The sequence below is a fragment of the Olea europaea genome, unplaced genomic scaffold (assembly GCF_002742605.1).
Source record: "Olea europaea var. sylvestris unplaced genomic scaffold, O_europaea_v1 scaffold2703, whole genome shotgun sequence".
Classification (NCBI taxonomy): Eukaryota; Viridiplantae; Streptophyta; class Magnoliopsida; order Lamiales; family Oleaceae; genus Olea; species Olea europaea.
Window position 1 is genome coordinate 65,151 of NW_019245431.1, and position 19,439 is coordinate 84,589.

A 19,439-nucleotide genomic window follows, 5' to 3' on the forward strand; every position below is an offset into this window, starting at 1 on the left:
AAGATAGTGTTCAAAAATTGACTTTTTGTGAACATTGTATCATGGGAAAACAAGTCAGACTGCCTTTTAAGGCATGACTGCACAAATTCGAAGATGTCATTGAATACATACATTCTGATTTATGGGGACTTACACCTATTTCTACAGTATCTGGTTACAGATTTTATCTTCTTACAACCGATGACTATTCAAGAAAGACATGGATTTTCTTACTAAAATCTAAATCTGATACTTTTGCAATTTTCAAAGAATGGAGTGTACTAATTGAAAATTAGACTGGTAAGAAGATACAAATTTTAAGAACTGATAATGGCCTTGAATTCTACAATATCGAATTTGACCAATATTGCAGTAAACAAGGGATAATGAGACATAAAACTGTGAGCTATACTCCACAACAGAATGGAGTTGCCGAGAGGCTTAATAGGACAATTCTTGAAAGGACCAGATGTATGATAATCAGTTCTGGCCTTTCAAAAATTTTCTGGGGTAAAGCTGTAAAAACAGCATGTTATCTTATAAATAGATGTCCTTCCAGCTCTCTAAATAACAGAATTCCCGAACAAATCTGGTCTGGTTCAATGCCAGGTTACTCTCATCTAAGAACTTTTGGTTGTGCAGCTTATGCATATCATATTGAGTCAAAACTGGACCCTAGATCATTAAAGGGTGTGTTCTTAGGGTATAGAGAAGGTGTTAAAGGCTATAGATTGTGGTTAAGAGATGTGAGGGGTTATAAGGTGATAACAAGCAGATATGTTATCTTTAATGATGATGATTTCCCTTGTCTTAGCGACAAATCTGGTGAAAAATTGATCAATTTTTCACAAATTTTGAGAAGTGGCTTCCATGAGAAGTTACATTTGAATAATGTTTCTCGACATTTCATATGGAATTCTCGACATTTAAACATCATTTCATTTGTCTAGAATGACATTTCATTTTGGACATGATATTTTTCTACATTTGAAAATGTCGTTCACGACATTTCTGAATCAATGAAAAACATAGCATTTATTGTCATTTAACATGTATATTTTTTTGAAATAAATATGACAAATTATGTGTCAAAATTTTATTGGTCAATAACAATATTGCAAAAATGTCCATTTTTTTTCTTAGTGTGGAATTATAAATTGTTTATAAATGTATTTTGATCTAAATTCTTCCAAATTAGATATTTTTGTAATGGTAGACATTTTTACAAATAATTAAGTAAAAATGGACATTTTGTGAAATTTTCTCTTTATTTTATTTAAATATGGTTATATTTATCACTTCATGGAAAAATGATCTACAAGAGTAAAACAAACTTCAAGTTTCATATAGGAACCTGTTCGGTCAATTTCAGTAGGTTGGAGGGGTTTTACATCACGTTTAGTGGGGGAGTTTTTTGCCAATCAACCTTAATCAATCGATTAATACTATTCATAATCGTTTATTATAACAGTCGTTCTAAATAGTATTTGATACTACCAAAAATCGTACCTTCTGATTTTCCGAGCTTGATGATTCGGGTTGATCACGATAGCGGTCTTCCGGTACCTGAAACAAAGGCAACGAGGTATGTTCTCGTCGCCCCTCCGATGCTTAAGTCAGAAAGGGAAATATATGCGTGAGGCTATGTCCTGAAAAACAATGAAAAAACATACCTGAATAATGGCCCAAGGTTCTGCTTTTATAGGGGTAGGTAGTGTACTTCTAGTAGGATTGTGTTGGTTGGATGTTTTTATCCAAGAGAATTTCTATTTATAAAGAGTGTCCTACTTGTAATGGAATTGTTTGACAAGCGGTATAAGGGTTGATGTAGAATCCTTGGGTGTTTAGGTTTGTTTGTTAGATACCCAGGTCTTAGGAGGAATGTTGGTGGTATATGTCCCGAGGACTTGAGAGGATGTAATTATGTCCTCGAGGCATCTCGAGGACTAGGATACCTCGAGGCCTAGGGAGACCCCGAGGACCATAGCACAGAGATGAGATGGGGTATATATGGAGTCCTCGGGATGAACTCCTCGGGGTATATCAATATTGGCATCGTCACTGGCCCCCGTGCACTCATCCTAGAGATCGAGCTCTTAGGATGGGGTGCACATGGGTTATGTCATTTCTCGAACCGTCGTCAAGAAGTGATGGCTGATGATATAGGTCGAGATATGACCGTTGAAGAGAGTGGCTTGGATTTGTGACACGTGTCTTCGTGGACGGTCGTAGATAGCGACCTTTGGCCTCCCATCGTTTTCACATATAAATACTGTTGTTCTCACCTTTGTTTTTCACTTTTACCCACTGTAAATCAGAGTTCTGCGAGGTCGTGCTCGAGAGAAAAACTTTGGGAACTTCTCAAGTCGTTGGGAATGTTACTTGTAATATATTTTTAGATTGTCGGCATTCCAGGGCCTCGGAAGAGGTCTACCTAAAGCGTCTCTTAGGCTGTATGCTCCTTTGTGAACTTGTCGTATGACCTCAAAGGGCCCTTCCCAGATGGGCCCGAGCTTCCCTGGGGGGTGGCCTGCTGCTTCAGCCCTCCTCAAGACCAAATCGCCAGCTCTGAACCTTCGAGCCTTGACTTTACTATTAAAATGTTTCGCTGTCTTAGTTTGGTAAGAGGCCACTTTTATAGCGGCTTGCTCCCGTACTTCTTCCAAGAGATCAAGATGTTCAGTTGTATGCTCCGAGGTTTCTGGCACGAGCCTCCTATGGCTTGGCAGCCTAATTTCCACCGGGACCATTGCTTCAATGCTATAGGCTAACATAAAAGGGGTTTCTCCTGTGGTTGTCCTATGAGTTGTTCTATACGTCCAGAGTATAGAAGGTAGCTCATCGGACCAAGAACCCCTAGCATTAGTTATCCTTGTTCGGAGGTCTTGCAATATGATTCTATTTGTTACCTCGGCCAGACCATTGCTCTGAGGATGCGAAACTGATGTTAGACGGTGATCAATTCCAAGGTTTGAGCAAAAGTTTCTAAACTGTTGGTTGTCAAACTGCCTGCCATTGTCGGTGATGAGGACCTTTGGTATCCCAAACCTGCAAATGATAGACCTCCAAGTGAAGGCTCTTACCTTAGGCTCCGATATTGTGGCGAGAGGTTCGGCCTCTACCCATTTTGTGAAGTATTTTACTGCTACAGCAACAAACTTTAATTGGCCTCTTACCACAGGAAAGGGGCCGAGGATGTCAACTCCCCACTGTTCAAACGGGGCCGAACAGTTAATGTTGGTGAGATCTTCGGCCAGTGAGTGGATAACATTACCAAACCTCTGGCACCTATCACATCTTTTAACATATTCTGAGGCGTCTTTTTTCATAGTTGGTCGGTAGTATCCATATCGTACGAGTTTAAAGGCCAAGGCCCTGGCTCCTTGATGATTCCTGCACACACATTCATGAACTTCAGCAAGGGCCTGGGATGATTCTGATGGCCTGAGGCACCTTAGGTATGGAAGAGTAATACTTCTGTGAAAGAGGACACCGCTGATCATGCAGTACCTAGGAGCTCGGGCTCTGATGCTTCTGGCCAACCTGGCATCGTTTGGTAGATTTCCGCTTGTGATGAATTCTATGATTGGGTCCATCCAGGATGGTTCGTTGTCAATGTCCATGATGTCGAGGATTTGACTGATGCTGGGTTCTGTGATGATTTTAATGTGAACTGTTCTGTCAAGGCCTTCTACCCCAATGAACACAAGCCTGGATAATGCGTCGGCTTTTCCGTTGTCCTCTCGAGCAATTTTTGTAATTTCACAGCTCTTGAATTTTCGTTGAAGATCCTGAACCTTCATACAGTACAAACTCATTTTCTCCTCCTTCCTTTCAAATGATCCTTCAATCTGTCTGACCACTAGTTGTGAATCGCTGAATAACTTTACAAACTCGACCTCTAGGCAAAGGGCTAGCTCAAGAGCAATAACGACGGCCTCATACTCGGACTCGTTGTTGGTTGCTTCAAACTCGAACCTGAGAGCGCATTGGATCTCTGTTTGTTTGTCAGGGCTGATGATGATGACCCCTGCGCTCGAGCCCGAGGATTTCGATGCTCCATCCACAAATATTTGCCAAGTGTCCAAATTAGTGCTCATGCTCGAGCTATCACCTGGCCCTCGAGGCCTAGGGGTTAGTTCTGCAATGAAGTCGGCCAGAGCTTGGGCTTTGATAGATGGGCATGGTTTGAATTCTATGTCAAATTCTCCAAGCTCGATTGTCCATTTCATTAGTCTTCCTGATACGTCTGGCTTCTGAAGTATATGCCTAAGTGGTTGATTAGTGAGCACCATCATAGGGTGAGACTGAAAATACTGTCGGAGTTTTCGTGCTGCTACAACCAAGGCAAGGGCAAGTTGTTCCACCAAAGTATACCTTGTTTCCGCATCTAGTAGGACCTTGCTCACATAGTAGATTGGTTGTTGGACTTTGTTAACCTCTTTCACCAAGACCCCGCTGACCGCGTTTTGAGATACGGCCAAGTACAAAAATAAGGTGTCACCAGGCTTAGGCTTTGTTAGAATAGAAAGAGATGCCAATGTCTGCTTGAGCTCCTGAAAAGCTTTCTCACAGTCTTCACTCCAATCAAAGCCTTGGTTTCCTCTGAGGACTTTGAAAAAGGGATAGCACCTGTCTGATGCTCGGGACATGAACCCGTTCAAGGCTGCTATCCTACCAGTCAACCTCTGTACCTCTTTCTTGTTCCTTGGTGATTTTATAGACGCTAATGCTTGTATTTTGTCAGGGTTGGCCTCTATCCCCCGGTGAGTGATCATGAAGCCCAAGAACTTGCCAGAGGCCACGCCAAATGCACATTTTGCGGGGTTCAACTTCATTCCGTACTTTCGCAAGGTGTTGAACACTTCTTCAAGATCTGAAATATGTTGGTCCACCTTTTTGCTCTTGACCACCATGTCATCAACGTACGCCTCCACATTCCTTCCAATCAAGTTAGCAAAGACTTTGTTGATTAGCCTTTGGTATGTTGCCCCTGCATTCTTCAAACCGAAAGGCATGACCTTATAATAGTATATGGCGGAATCGGCCATGAATGAGGTCTTTTCTTGATCTTCCTCGGCCATGAGGATTTGATGATAACCAGAAAATGCATCCAAGAAGCTGTATAGCTTATGTCCAGACGTGCTATCCACCAAGTTGTCAATCTGCGGTAGGGGATAACTATCCTTTGGACATGCTTTATTAAGATCTGTGAAGTCAATGCAGACCCTCCACTTACCATTGGCCTTCTTCACTAAAACAACATTGGCAAGCCAATCGGGATATTGGACCTCCCGAATGAACTGAGCACTAACGAGTTTGTTAATTTCTTCGCGAATGATCTCCCGACGTTCTGGGGCAAACTGTCTTTTCCTCTGCTTTACTGGTCTGGCCCCTGGGCTAATGTTAAGCCTATGGACTGCAATTTTAGGGTCTATCCCTTACATATCCTCAACCTTCCAGGCAAAAACGTCAATGTTGCGAGATAAGCAACCAACAAGTTTTGTCTTTAGGGTGACGTCAAGATCCCGACCAATAGTCACCTTCTTATCATGCTCGAACTCAATTTCCATCAATTCTTCGACAGGGGCAAGTCTGACTTGTTGCCCGTCCTCGGGATCCATCCTCGAGATTTGCATGAAGTCGTTATTTATTTCCCGAACGCTGGCAACGTAACATTGTCTGACAGCTGTCTGGTCTCCACGGATGACCCCAACGCCATTACTTGTTGGAAACTTCATGGCCAGGTGGAAGGTAGACACAATGGCTTTAATCTTGTTCAAGAGCGGTCTTCCCAGAACAGCGTTATAGGCCATTGAGACACGTACCACTTGGAAAGATGTCATCTCCGTAACCTGTTTCTGGCCAGACCCAAAGTTAGAGGAAGCTTGACGACACCCTCTGGAGTGACGACTCCTCCCCCAAATCCCTGGAGAGGAGTTTTAACCGCTTTGAGTTGCTGAGATGAGATTCCCATTTTGGCAAAAGCTTCTTGTGAAAGTATATTGGCCGCGCTCCCGTTGTCAACCAAGATCCTCTTTACTTCAAAATTGGCCACAATCCCTGAGATTACCAAGGCGTTATCATGTGGAAGTGAAACGCCTTCTAAGTCTTCGATCCCAAAAGTAATATCCTCCAGCTTTCCATGACGCATCCCAGAGGTCAAGGCATATCGTCGGGCATGTTGTTTTCTCCACTGTTGGAGTCTCCTCCCGAGGCAATACCTCCAATGATGATATTGATGGTTCCAGCAGTGGGTTGACCATCCCTTTTTGCCTCAGGGTCTTTTTCCCTACCACGATCATTCCTCGGGCGTTTGTCGTTACCAACGTAGGAGCTCAGGAGTCCTCTTCTAATAAGGGCTTCGATCTCCCGTTGCAGGGCCTTACAGTTCTCCGTGGTATGCCCATGATCCCGATGGAACTCACAGTACTTGTTCATGTCCCTGGATTCGGGTGGTGACCTCATTCTGACAGGCCATTTCAGTTCCTTCATATCCTTGATCTTCATCAATATATTGGTCTTTGACGTATTTAAACGCGTGAACGGCGTCGGGGGAACCTCCTGTCTCTGTTTTTTCCGATGTTGTTCTTCACGGGGGTTCGGGTCATGCTATCTTTTATGCTCGACCTTGTCATGGGATGGTCCAACCTTTCTCGGGTTCAGTGTTTCCTCCATATTTATGTACTTCTCGGCTCGGGTAAGAAGCTCGGTGACTGTCTTTGGTGGAGTTTTGGATAAAGATATCTTGAAAGCCTCGCACTTTATAGCATATGTGAGGGCAGAAACTGCTGCAGTTATGTGTAGGTCGAGAATCTGAAGTCTTTCCTTGTTGAACCTGGTCATGAAGTCACGTAGAGTCTCATTTTGCCCTTATCTAAGTTGTATGAGGGAAGCCGCTGTCTTCCTGATGCGTTTGCCGCTTGCGAAGAAAGCGGAGAACTTGTCCGTCAAATCTGAGAATGAGGCTATAGAATTGGACTCTAAGGTTGAGAACCAATCCTTAACAGCATTCGTCAAAGTTTGCGGGAAGGCCTTGCACATCACCTGATATGGTGCAACCTGTAGATTCATGACGTCCGTGTATATGTTCAGATGATTGATTGGATCGGTGGTCCCATCATATTCTTTGATCCTAGGATACTTAAATCTGTCTGGCAAGGGGAATGTTAATATCTCGGGAGTAAATGGAGTGTTAGGACTGAATCTTGTTGTCCCTTTGTTGCCCTGAAGTAGGCCCACCGTAATTCCTTCTTGAATAATCCTAGCGAGTTCCCCGGACTCCATGGTCACTGATCTCGAGGCCGAGGTCACATGTGGTATACCCGAGCCCCTTGCTCCGCCATTGTTAGGGACATGTGTTTGAGCTCGAGCTCGAGCATCAGCCATAAAACCCCCCCTGGGGTACTGGTGTGGGTGACGGATGCGAATTTCTTTGACTTAGCAGTTGAGTCAGTGTGGCGACCTGTTGTCTGAGCTCTTCAAAGGCTCCAGCAGTGGCGACTACCGGCTGGGGCTCTGGTACTTCTGATGATTCCTCTTGAGGAACAGGGATATCCTCAGGAGGGGGTTGGTTTGGAGCGGATGAGCTTGCTGGTGGAAGACCTGAACGTGTGTTTACCATAGCTTTTGGTAGCGATTCCCACAGACGGCGCCAATGATGCTACCAAAAATCGTACCTGCTGATTTTTCGAGCTTGATGATTCGGGTTGATCACGATAGCGGTCTTCCAGCACCTGAAACAAAGACAACGAGGTATGTTCTCGTCGCCCCTTCGATACTTAAGTCAGAAAGGAAAATATATGCATGAGGCTATGTGCTAAAGAAAAATGAAAAAACATACTTGAATAATGGCCCAAGGTTCTGCTTTTATAGGGGTAGGTAGTGTTCTTCTAGTAGGATTGTGTTGGTTGGATGTTTTTATTCAAGAGAATTTCTATTTATAAAGAGTGTCCTACTTGTAATGGAATTGTTTGACAAGCGGTATAAGGGTTGATGTAGAATCCTTGGGTGTTTAGGTTTGTTTGTTAGATACCCAGGTCTTAGGAGGAATGTTGGTGGTATATGTCCCGAGAACTATTCTCGAGGACTTGAGAGGATGTAATTATGTCCTCGAGGCATCTCGAGGACTAGGATACCTCGAGGCCTAGGGAGACCCCGAGGACCATAGCACAGAGATGAGATGGGATATATATGGAGTCCTTGGGATGAACTCCTCGGGGTATATCAATATTGACATCGTCAGTATTCTATATGGTGATTTGATGTATTATTGTAATAGTTTTTTTTTACTTTATATGTCAAATCACTGATCATCACATGCATAAATTTGCTATGTAGGACGATTGTGAGAATGTGCGACGGCAAATAACATTATTCCAACCAATTAATTAGGTGAAGTANCCAAATGGTACTGATTCTTATTAACCACTTTATTTTGAACATCATATGTACACACATTTTCCTTTCTACATTCAACAATTACAGTATCCATTGGCAACACAAAATTACAAATCTCTGTTACAAGTTTATAGATAGAATGAATTGTAATTTCATGCTATGCTCCCAAGAACAATACAGATGTTAACTTTGATCAGATCAGATCAGTATCGTTAATATATGACTGGCTTGCTCATCAGGTCGCAGAATGAAACATCGGCTGTTCCCCTGATAATCCCATAAATTTAAGTACGTCTTTGAAACATTTCCTCCATTGCTATGCCTGCGAGGATGTCGAAATGGAACCGGATGGGGGATATGCAAAAGAGCATGAAAAAAACTGACTCCCTATATAAAAACTCATTTAAGGTGGTTGCTAATACGATCATTCTCACATTTGGATGCATTTTATAGGAGCAATCCCAGAACAATGAATAACAATAACTAAGCAATGGCAATAGAATGATGAAGAAGGCATTTCTCCTGGTTTGCAGCATAAAAATAAGAGGATATGATCATACCTTTTTCAGATATTTCTTGTGAAGTTTCAAGGCATCAATGCAAGCTTTCTTGGCATCAAGGTCTCCCGTAATGTCATTCAATATCTGAGAATTTCGATGTGAAGAGACTCCAATTAGCTGAGCATCGTAGGAAAAAGGTATGGCGACAGGAATATGTCGTAACATATGTCATAAAGTTAAGTAGTTTGGAATCTTTTTCTATGATATAAGCTCGCATAAAGTCTAATGAAGTCGAGGAAAAGAACACCATATCCACAGCTTGGATGGAAATAGCCCATATGAGTAAAAAAAAAAAAAAAGGATAAAAGAAACAAAGATTGTAGTCTTAACAGAAAACCAGAAAAGATCACTGGGTATCACTACGAAATTGCTACTATATCCGAAGGGACCCAAATTAATCAATTACATCACAAACCATTTTGTTACTGATGAGCAATTTTTTGTTGTTAAACTAGATTTGTTTTTCGAGTATGAAAAAATAACTATCAGCATGAGACAAAAAACCAATATCATCTGTAATAATGATTTTGATCTGCATTCTCTAGCTAATTAAAATATTTATCTTGTAAAGTAAAAGCATTAAATTTTTGAATTCATCAAGCCAACCTTAACAACATCATCTAGTCCTCGAGCTTCAGTCAACAACTTGGTACTCTTATCTTTCAGAACGCTAGCTACAACAAAAACAGAAATTGGGAGAAGGGCTTCAGCACTTTTGCCTCCACTTTTCACGTTTTCTCTCATACTTTCCACACTGGCGAATTGACTTTGCTTTTCCTTTAGATCCATCTGATTTTTCACCAGCTAATTCAGGGTCCTTGTACATGATAAAATAAGTCAGGATCATACTCCAGGGCCCACATCATCTGTTAAGAAAGCAAGGAGAAAACAAACGGAGTTTTAGAAACAATAGAACTTACTACTCATACCAAGAAATACATGCTGATAATAACAGACATGTTGTCAACAACTTTTTAAGAAAAAAGCACATTAAATTGTTAAAAAATTTATCATCTGAAAGCGAATGTTAACTGACACCAATGTCTTGCATTGGCCAAGATATAAATAAATGACAGTAGTGAAGCATGATGAAGAAAGTAATTGGTGCATTAGCAAATGTCAGTGGATGCAGACATTACCTCCCAAAGGTATAATGAATCCCCAAAAGAGAATTCTCAATGAAACAACACCATAAGCATTCTGAAAGCAAACAGATAATCGCCTCCACCAAGGGTTTCTGTTCCCAAGATAAGAAATAATACCTCCGTTACTTCACAAATGAGAACCTAGAATAAATAAGAAGGAAATAAGCAGGAACACATCTACACTGCAATGACTTCTATTTAGTATTTAGCCATCGGCATCAACAAAGATTTTACCTTTTGTTTTGGGTATTTTTTTTATTCTCTCTCTCTTGGTGATAGATTACGGAGAACTTGCGGAAAATTAACGAACGGTAGAAAAGACATCAACATCCATGTTGATAGTTAATGTATTTTTTTATCCTCAGGTAATTAAAATGCATAGGAACGTTTACGGTAAAGATTAAAGCACAAACAATTTCAATGCAAGTCTAACACAAAAGATGTGAATCCAGTGATGCACTAACAATTGGAAAGTTCATGTTTTAACAACAATCTTGCTTGTTGACAATGACTTGAAGACGACAGTTATTCGTTACAATACAAGTAGACAACTACATCCATCTTACAGACATTTGACTNTGCTTGTTGACAATGACTTGAAGACGACAGTTATTCGTTACAATACAAGTAGACAACTACATCCATCTTACAGACATTTGACTATAAAAGTAAAAGAGAATAAATGACTACTAATGTGCAAAAAACAATGGATAGATACCATACCTAAGTTCTGATGAAGTTTAGGATCAATAACTTGTGTTATTGAAGCTAGATTGCTGAACTGTGTTTCCACTCCTACAGATCTCTCGGTGCATCTGAAATTTCCTCGCTTTAAAATTTTAAATAACTATCATAAGAAGCTGAAACATAATTTGCAATAGGAATAGAAAATATCAGACAAAAAATTATATCTCCGAAGTAAGAACTTTATAATGTGACATGGTGAATAAGAAATTTCTTTCACAAATGGAAATAGGCAGACAAATGCAGAGCAAAAAAAAAGTCTATCAGAACTCAATGGTATGATTTCAAAAAATTGAATGAATGTCAATTAAGAAATAAACCCTAAACCAAAAGCATAATAAGTAAATCAATGCAAAAATCATCTTCTCCCATTCTTCAGCTCTCTTGGCCATTAAGGTCAATTTTATCATATTATTAAATCAAGTTTCTTTATTATAGGCCATGACTACCAGCTTCCTTCTAATTTCTGAATTTTTAAAACTTGGCATTTCTCCTTGCATCCCAGTCACTGTTACCGTAAAAGGACAGGCCTCCAACGAGAATTTTCTCCAGCAATGATATAATATCAAAAAACACATTTATTATAATTTCCATTTATTTGGGCATATAGATGCAACTGAGTATAGATGTCCGAGTTGAGGAACCTTAATTTCACAGTAAATATTTTCAACCCAAATTTATGTCAGTTCCCATAATAGAACCCTTAAAAGAAGAACACCAAGATCTCTGGGGCCAACAAAAGTACAATCGCCAGGGATAAAATATAAATATAAAAGACAATTATCACTGCCTCTTTTTCAAAAAAGAAAGACAAAGAGAAGAATATATCTCGGTCGACAGTTGCAAAGATTAAGAGGTCAAAGAGAAATATTTTATCTTAGGAGATTACTAAATGTGCACAATGCTCATGATATTTTCAAAATAGCATTTCTATGAGATTAGTTCCAACTGGTGCTTAAAAAATATATAATCGCAATGCACTTACATGTAAATTCATGGGCATTGAGTTTATATAATAGATGATATCAGTCAAAACGTATATCTGGAATAGAACGCAACTTAGTAATCAAACTTATTACACTTTGTGCTTGTTTGGATTTCATCATAAGTTACTAAATTATAATGTGATAGAAATGAGTGGGGGATAAATGGTTAGTAGCTATGGATCCTATGAAATATGTGGATAAAATTAAAGTTTGACTTTGATTATTAAATTGTAAAGTACTTATAATGAAATCCAAACAAGCACTTCTTCTCTCAAATTTTTTTACACAAATAGTTTATGGGTCCTGCATGATGATAGAAAGGAAATAGAAAGTCAAACTAGTTTCTACTTGAAGGTACATGGGCCACAATTGAAGCAAAAGAAGAGCTCATCGAGGTCACAATTTTTCACATTGAAGTCAGATACGTGTAAGAGTTGTTCTACGTGTAAACAGTTCTATTATATTCCAGGCTAAGCTGAAATGAAGCTTTCATTACACCTGAGCATCACATAGTACGAGGACAAGGTTCAAACACAATTTTTCTTTAAAGAACAGGGAATAGAGAACATTTTGGATGTCGAAAAAAGTCAAATTGCATGAAGAAAAACTTTTAGAAAAGTTAGCTCGTAAGAAAATGCTAGGAATAAGTTTCTAGATTCACATAATAAGTTTGTAACAGAGAGGAAATCCTTACATCATGGGATTCACACGTGAAAATTGGAAAGCATAACGTTTAGAGTACTTGAAAAAGAAAGGAAATAGATTATAAGTGTTTCCAATCTGCGCATCAAACGTTCAAAGCACCAAAATGCATCCGCTTCTTCAAGTAGCATTATCATAGGGGAGCAAAGATCACTCATTCCTGCTCAATTAATTTCAGAATAAGAATCATTATGTGATTACTGGATATAGGCGTAGTTCCAAATGATCTGTCAATCTAAGATAACATCATATAAAGTGGTGAAGAATTCCAGAAAGTCCATGGTTTGTTAGTAGATCAAGCCCAGAGGCATATGGAAGAAAATTTAGTTTGTGATCATTTTTCAGCACCTAACAATAATGTAAACTTATATGACTATTTCCAGCTACATAACTATGTGCTATTGGATTTGACATTTGACCTCTTCTACAATTGGTCATCAATAGAAGGGGGTGTCATCAGAACTGACATAACTGTGCTTTCCGCGTTATGGACGAAAGTTAATTATATTCAAGGAAATGTACAGAGGAAACAATTTATAACGTTTTGAACACCTGGATTCATAATTGTCTACCAAATTCAGAGACATTTGACTGTAAAAGTAAAGGAGAATAAATGACAACTAATGTGCAAAAAACAATGGATAGATACCATACCTAAGTGCTGATGAAGTTTAGGATCAATAACTTGTGTTATTGAAGCTAGATTGCTGAGCTGTGTTTCCACTCCTACAGATCTCTCGCTGCATCTGAAATTTCCTCGCTTTAAAATTTTAAATAACTATCATAAGAAGCTGAAACATAATTTGCAATAGGAATAGAAAATATCAGACAAAAAGTTATATCTCCGAAGAAGTAAGAACTTTATAATGTGACATGGTGAATAAGAAATTTCTTTCACAAATGGAGGCAGACAAATGCAAATCAAATAAGAGTCTATCAGAACTCAACGGGATGATTTCAAATAATTGAATGAATTTCAATTAAGAAATAAACCCTAAACCACAAAGCATAATAAGTAAATCAATGCAAAAACCATCTTCTTCCATTCTTCAGCTCTTTTGGCCATTAAAGTCAATTTTAGCATATTATTAAATCAAGTTTCTTTATTATAGGCCATGACTACCAGCTTCCTTCTAATTTCTGAATTTTTAAAACTTGGCATTTCTCCTTGCATCCCAGTCACTGTTACCGTAAAATGACAGGCCTTCAACGAGAATTTTCACCAGCAATGATATAATATCAAAAAACACATTTATTCTAATTTCCATTCATTTGGGCATATAGATGCAACTCAGTATAGATGTCCGAGTTGAGGAACCTTGATCTCACAATAAATATTTTCAACCCAAATTAATGTCAGTGCCCATAATAGAACCCTTAAAAGAAGAACACCAAGATCTCCGGGGCCAACAAAAGTACAATCGCCAGGGATAAAATATAAATATAAAATACAATTATTGCTGCCTCTTTTTCAAACAAGAACCACAAAGAGAAGAATATGTCTCGGTCGACAGTTGCAAAGATTAAAAGGTCAAAGAGAAATCTTTTATCTTAGATTACTAAATGTGCACAATGCTCATGATATTTTCAAAATAGCATTTCTATGAGATTAGTTCCAACTGGTGCTTAAATAATATATAATCGCAATGCACTAACATGTAAATTCATGGGCATTGAGCAGGAATCTTATATAATAGATGATATCAGTCAAAAAGTATATCTGGAATAGAGCGCAACTTAGTAATCAAAATTATTAGACTTTGTGCTTGTTTGGATTTCATCATAAGTTACTAAATTATAATGTGATAGAAATGAGTGGGGGATAAATGGTTAGTAGCTGTGAATCCTATGAAATATGTGGATAAAATTAAAGTTTGACTTTGATTGTTAAATTGTAAAGTACTTATAATGAAATCCAAACAAGCACTTCTTCTCTCAAATTTTTTTACACAAATAGTTTATGGGTCCTGCATGATGATAGAAAGGAAATAGAAAGTCAAACTAGTTTCTACTTGAAGGTACATGGGCCACAATTGAAGCAAAAGAAGAGCTCATCGAGGTCACAATTTTTCACATTGAAGTCAGATACGTGTAAGAGTTGTTCTACGTGTAAACAGTTCTATTATATTCCAGGCTAAGCTGAAATGAAGCTTTCATTACACCTGAGCATCACATAGTACGAGGACAAGGTTCAAACACAATTTTTCTTTAAAGAACAGGGAATAGAGAACATTTTGGATGTCGAAAAAAGTCAAATTGCATGAAGAAAAACTTTTAGAAAAGTTAGCTCGTAAGAAAATGCTAGGAATAAGTTTCTAGATTCACATAATAAGTTTGTAACAGAGAGGAAATCCTTACATCATGGGATTCACACGTGAAAATTGGAAAGCATAACGTTTAGAGTACTTGAAAAAGAAAGGAAATAGATTATAAGTGTTTCCAATCTGCGCATCAAACGTTCAAAGCACCAAAATGCATCCGCTTCTTCAAGTAGCATTATCATAGGGGAGCAAAGATCACTCATTCCTGCTCAATTAATTTCAGAATAAGAATCATTATGTGATTACTGGATATAGGCGTAGTTCCAAATGATCTGTCAATCTAAGATAACATCATATAAAGTGGTGAAGAATTCCAGAAAGTCCATGGTTTGTTAGTAGATCAAGCCCAGAGGCATATGGAAGAAAATTTAGTTTGTGATCATTTTTCAGCACCTAACAATAATGTAAACTTATATGACTATTTCCAGCTACATAACTATGTGCTATTGGATTTGACATTTGACCTCTTCTACAATTGGTCATCAATAGAAGGGGGTGTCATCAGAACTGACATAACTGTGCTTTCCGCGTTATGGACGAAAGTTAATTATATTCAAGGAAATGTACAGAGGAAACAATTTATAACGTTTTGAACACCTGGATTCATAATTGTCTACCAAATTCAGGTATACACAGCTGAAGCAGATAAAGGAGCTAAGTGAGGCCTAATGCCTGAAAAGAATTTAATTTTGCTACCCACCTTGGCAGTAGCCAACATCTTTATCAAACCAGGCATAAACAGACAGAATATTCCATAGTTTTGACAAATTTTTTTGCCTCTCATAGAACACTAGCGTCCTGTCAGTTCAGACCACGTCTAGACCTGGAACAATTAAAAAACCAAGAATAAAAAATCACAAACTAGGACTCAAAAAAGAAACGGAAAATAAGATAGTATGACATATTTTCCCCCTCCCACAGTTTGTTATGGGTTACAATATGATTGTTTATCTCCTTATCCAAAAAAAAATAAGAAAATATGATTGTTTATCTCCTGATTTCTTCTCACAAAAAAATCAATTCACTAAGTTTCTTATTATACCCCTCAGCAAGTTATATTTGTAGAAAGTTTCATGACATTAATGAAACAGATACACACTATAACTATTTCTATAAGAGGTAATTCATGAAACATGGTTTGGACGTTTCCATATGACACCAAATTTATGGTGAGATCTTAATTCGTATACAAACTCAAATAAGCATTTCAAATGGGACATAGGGATTATTATCAATAATCAGTAGTATAGTAATTAAATCGGGATGGTGACATTAATCAGTTTGTGAATATCTAACATATATATGTTGAATTGAGGAATAAACTAAGCAAATAACTTGCTCTGCCACTGACCACCAGAGGAAAATGTTACAGAATAAGCATAAGAATAAGTGGAATTTACATAAGTTACGCACCTATTTGATGGAAGGTAAGTTTCCACTGAATTTCTTTCTTGCTCATAGTACAGTGAGTATTTGGTTCTTTTACTGTTTCAGAACTATTGAAAGCATCTGTTGTTGCAGGATTTAACAAATTAATGTCATATGAAGCAAAAAAATTGGTCGTTATACCCCTGGATTGGCAATGTAATATGAAAGAACGCTCAGGGTTCCACAATTACCATTTCCCTCAGCAGAAGACTTGTGTACTTTACCAACATTTGCCTCTTGAAGTACAAGAGGATCATAAATAGGTTTGCCATCTTCCGTAATTACTGGTGCAGGGATAAATTTACCACTTCCAATCGAGGGAAACATTATCTGACACTCGTCCTTTAACACAGCATACTGAACTCTGAAGTATAATCAAGGAATCAAAAAATAATTTAAGACAGGTCTGAAAAAGCAGCAGTGTTTATAATTCTTAAAATTTTAAATATTAAAATATTAGACCAAATTGAGAAACAAAACCACAGGAATACACGTTAGGAATTAATTTGACCAAGTATCACACTGTATACTTGATTCTTATACCTTGGTAAAATATTCTATCTGAAAAACTCGAGGATTATAATTCTTTCTCGAACCTCTCCCCCACATCCCCAGTTGCATTTTCCAGCCACCACCTTTTTTTATCTTGCAGGTTGTGTAGAGAGGGATGGATGGAGACTAAAAGGAACCAAACGCTTCAGATGATGCAGACAAACTAAACTAGAATGCTTTCCACTACTTATTACGAGAGAAACAAAAAGCATCCCCCCAAAAATATAGGGATCAATTCTATCCTCTTAATATTTTATTATATCTTAAATAGATTTATATGTTCTTAGGAGAATGCAGCGGTACTAAATCATGCAACTTCACAGACAAAAGTAAAAGCTCTCCATAATACATCCATGCCACAACCTTCAAACTGACAGACAAATAATCTTATCACCACCATGTAAACACTCTCCATAATACATCCATGCCACAACCTTCAAACTGACAGACAAATAATCTTATCACCACCATGTAAACAATTATTAATACAGCTAAAAATGCTTCTTTTACAGCAATGAAGGAACTTGTTCGGGTTAGTAATGATCAAGATAACGCCTTTCATTTGAATATGCTATGAAGCTAGCCTGAATGTTATTCGCTGCAGTAAAATGAAATATAAACCAGATAACCTTCGTTGCTGCCGTATTTCATCTTGTTCATCGAAAGCACTCTTAGGATCATAACAACCCAGTAAAAATTCCCAAACTTCACCTCTAATTGATGGGTGGATCCCCTATTCACCACAAATAAATTATGATAATCATTAGTTTCAAAATCAATATTAGTCATGTTTAGAATATTATAATTACCTTATATTTTAATAGTCTAAGTCAAATATTAATTTTAACCACGCATTTTGTAGAACCTACAACTATTATCCACTTATCCAGTAAAAAATCTAAAATAGATAAAAGAATCCTTTCGATAAGAAACACAGAAAAAGACAAGAAAGCACATGAACAACTATAAATACAGTATAGAATATCACAGTCCCCAGGGCACATCTCCAAGTGATAAAAGGGGAGGGTGGAGAAATTCAGTTTTGTTTGAGGCTGCCGTGTCAAGGGTTCAAATTCTGAAATATGGATTTGGCTCTTGGATAAGTGCAAGTGTATAATCAACCTTCTACCCTATACTCTTGGAGGCATAACCTGCTATTTACCTCCCTCACGATGCTCGAGGACAGGGGCGGTGAGGGACCCTTAAGGTTGGAGTTCAACCTTTTTTTTTAGAATATCACATAACCAAGAAAAAACAGATGACTGCTTATCAAACAAAATAGTCTTCATCAGATTATATTAACTTTTGGATGATCAAACCAAGAAAGATAATCATGATGGAAACAAGTAGCATTTTTTTATGAAAAAGGTAAATCTTACCCCACGTTGAATTCGACCTAGTGTTTTGCCCATATCAAGATGACCTTCTGGAGAGAAAGCAACTTGCCATTTCCGAGCACTTAAAAGTTTTGCCAGCCTGATTATGTAGAAAAAGAAGTTATTTCAGGCCAGGAAGCATGTTGCACGTAATAAGAATTAAAGGGAAATAATAGTTAAAAGAATTCAAACGAATACCTAAACAAAATCCCAGTATAAAAAAGAAATGCTTATTAACTCAGAAGGTATATTGAAAACTATAAAATTCATCAAAGGAAATCTCGACTCATCCAACAAGCTAGAGTTCTAGTTGTCAACCTGAGAAAATAAACAGGCTTAAAGACAATAATAGTCCTAAGCTCACATCAATAATAAATGAAGTCCATCAGATTCAAGACCGGATTGTTCAAATCTTAGGCTTAAAGACAAGGTCAATAGCGGGGGATAACTTTGAGAATGGCGGGAGAATTCTTCCTTTTTTCCACAATAGCCTTTCCTATTAAAAGTACTACTTTACCCTTAATGAGATTATTTGCAAGATCTATCTTATATCTTTAAGAATCCATCAATCAGGTCCTATATCTATATTTTTCAATCTTTTGAACACCTTTAAATATTCTCTATATGTTAATAGTTCTTTAAAGATTATTGGTTGACCTTTCTTGGTTATGTATCCTTTAAATAATCCTCCTGAGATTTCTTCTTGTATATTTATATGTTTAGTTATGATATCTTCTATTTTTCTTATTTCCCTACTAGTTCCTACAGAATCAAATCCTATATTATTTCTACAATTATAATCTATATCTTTATATATTTCTTCAATTTTTTCTTTACCAATAGAAAATATATTATCAGATTTTTTATCTAATTTAAGTAAGAACGAAATATCTTTTTCATCTAAAAATAAAATAAGATTATTATCATTATTAGTAGCGGAAGTGGATACTTATGAATTGTTCATGAAAATAATTAAAACATAAACATGTAAAAGTAAGTAAATAACTTACAGTAATCAAGTAGAAATAAACAGGCTTTCCCTCCAGTATGCTCTTATAGATGTTTTGCATGTACTTAATCAATCTTCTGAATCAAGTAAATATTTAAAATGTTTTTTGAAATAATTTGGGTCCACAATTGCTTCCGCAAAAAGCTTTTCAATTAAGGTTGCACTTCTCATTCTAGAGAACTAGCCGTGTTTCCACAGACGCTATCTCACAGTATCCAGAGTCTCTGTTTTCACCTC

The 19,439-nt window shown here is 37.7% G+C and overlaps 1 pseudogene; it reads right to left on the reverse strand.

Annotated features, from left to right (window-relative positions):
* Positions 1–8,449: 8,449 nt before the first annotated feature.
* The window catches only part of LOC111383493, a 17,902-nt pseudogene continuing 6,912 nt past the window's right edge, over positions 8,450–19,439 (reverse strand).